Below are 2,248 nucleotides of genomic sequence, written 5' to 3' on the forward strand. Positions count from 1 at the left end.
CTAGACTGTTTTATTTTGAAGGGAAGAGACAGTCACCTGACATCCGGTTTTGTTGCGCTAATCTCAGGTAGAATTGACATGTTTCTCTGCAGCATCGACACGCAGTCTCCCTGCAGAGGAGATGCAGAAGCACGGACATCTGTTCTCTTACCGATCGATTACTGGTCGATTATTCTCCCATCATTACCATGGCAACAGCGGGCATCCCACTAAAGGATTCTTACTGTAACAACGGTGTCTGACATGTAAATTGTGATGATGCACTATGTTCATTTAGAATAATATCCTTATTGATCTTATCTGTATTAAAATCTGTATTTACTTCAGAACGCACGTAGGTAACAGTTGACGACATGTCCACCCCCCAAAAAAAAAAGAAAATGTAGTTCCCTGACCGGGAATCGAACCCGGGCCGCGGCGGTGAGAGCGCCGAATCCTAACCACTAGACCACCAGGGAAGGCTGTTAAACTGTTAGTACGGGTAACTTTATAACGAAACTTTTCCCAGTTATATTAAGAAAGGAGAAGCATAACTTAATGATAGGTACTGAATGAGAAGTAGCTATGGTTACCTGTTGTCAGCATACTATCAAGTCTACTAGGCAAAGGGCTGGCTATTACACGTTACGTAACGTTACGTTACGTTACGTGACTTTACGTTACCCACCACTTCCATTATTGCTACGACGTACTTGTTGGAGTGGCGGTTACCTGCCAGGTGAGTGTATTCACTATCTTTATTTCTATTCTTGATGCTAATGTTTGAGCATGAACGCTACAGGTAAAATAACAACAATTTCTTCTCACACTAGCTGTATATGACGTAGCTAAAACGTCGCTAGCTTTAAAGCAAGGAGTTTATTGCCACAGTAATAATATATATTAATTATTATTGATAATAACATCTACGTGGAATGTGCTGAAAACTTTTGGTAGAAAAGAAGCCTAGCTAGCTATATTATAAAGAGGCACATTAAAGCTCTGTGCCATTAGTATCTAATTTAAACTAGTTAAAATCACCAATTTCATTCATCAAGAAAGTCTAGTATAGTAGTTATTTTTTTCAATAATACTTTAAAAAAAAATCTCACGTACACCCGACAGTATTCCAAAGTTCCCCTAGGGATATGTGTACCCTCATAAGAAATAAATACAGGAAAAGAAGCAAAGGCAAAACAGAGACGATAAATAAATTGGTATGTTTCATCCATCACCAAATAGACTGAAGCTTTATAATCAGGACGGGGGGAGAATGGAATGCAGGACCTCGTGGCGCAACGGTAGCGCGTCTGACTCCAGATCAGAAGGTTGCGTGTTCAAATCACGTCGGGGTCAAACTTTTCTTCTTCAATATCATTTTTAGTTTTTTTGCAATTTTTGTGACATACTGATCCTTGTACAGTACAGGCAGCATTGGAAGAAGTATTCAGATCCTTTACTGCAGTATAAGTACTAACACCACACTGTAGAAAATACTCTGTTACAGGAAGTCCTTCAGGGAAAATGTAACTTACCGTAATTCCTCAAATAAAAGCCGGGGTCTTTATTTCTAATTCCATGTGTTTGATAAATATAATTGTTTTAATTGGTTGTTTTTTACACACTAGACGCTGAGTAACGCATACAGTAGTACAATAATACTTTACATGAGTACAATAACCCCCAAAACACAAAGTGTGACAAAAATACATGAATGTATCATTGAATCTGTTTAACATACAGTTTTATTTACTGTAAACTTAAATGCACATTATGTGAAAGGCACTCAGGAGATTATTCACTTTAATTTTTCACATTTCACATTTTTTATAATGGAGATATAAATGTAAAAATTAATAAATATAAAATTATTCTGCAGGTTAATTTTAGAATAAATAAAAATTAACAGGAATAAAAAATAACAGTGTTGTTTTTATTTATTTATTAAATTATTTAGTTTTCATATTCACTTATTTTTCAATTTTTTTCTTTCGTAATTATATTTGTTTTTTTACTAATACGTGAAATTAATTTGTTGAATTTTTAAACACATTCATATGTTTTCAAAGAGAGAAACTATATTGTGAAATATTGTGTGTGTATTGTGTGTGTGTGTGTGTGTGTTTGTGTGTAAGTGTGTGTAAGTGTGTGTACCTTATTATTATTATTATTAATCTAATAAATCATTACTAAATATTATCATATTTAAAGTTTTATGTGAGACAACAAACTGAAACTTTATTAATTAAAGAACATTGAGAATAAGTCG

General features: G+C 34.4%; 2 non-coding genes across 2 annotated transcripts; one reads left to right on the forward strand and one right to left on the reverse strand.

The window, feature by feature from the left end:
• Positions 1-386: 386 nt before the first annotated feature.
• On the reverse strand, positions 387-458 carry trnae-cuc. The gene has a single exon. It is a non-coding gene; the product is annotated as a tRNA-Glu (tRNA).
• Positions 459-1,263: 805 nt separating this feature from the next.
• On the forward strand, positions 1,264-1,335 carry trnaw-cca. Its single transcript has one exon. It is a non-coding gene; the product is annotated as a tRNA-Trp (tRNA).
• The last annotated feature ends 913 nt before the right edge of the window (positions 1,336-2,248 follow it).

Source organism: Etheostoma cragini, unplaced genomic scaffold (assembly GCF_013103735.1).
Source record: "Etheostoma cragini isolate CJK2018 unplaced genomic scaffold, CSU_Ecrag_1.0 ScbMSFa_1577, whole genome shotgun sequence".
NCBI classification, from domain to species: domain Eukaryota; kingdom Metazoa; phylum Chordata; class Actinopteri; order Perciformes; family Percidae; genus Etheostoma; species Etheostoma cragini.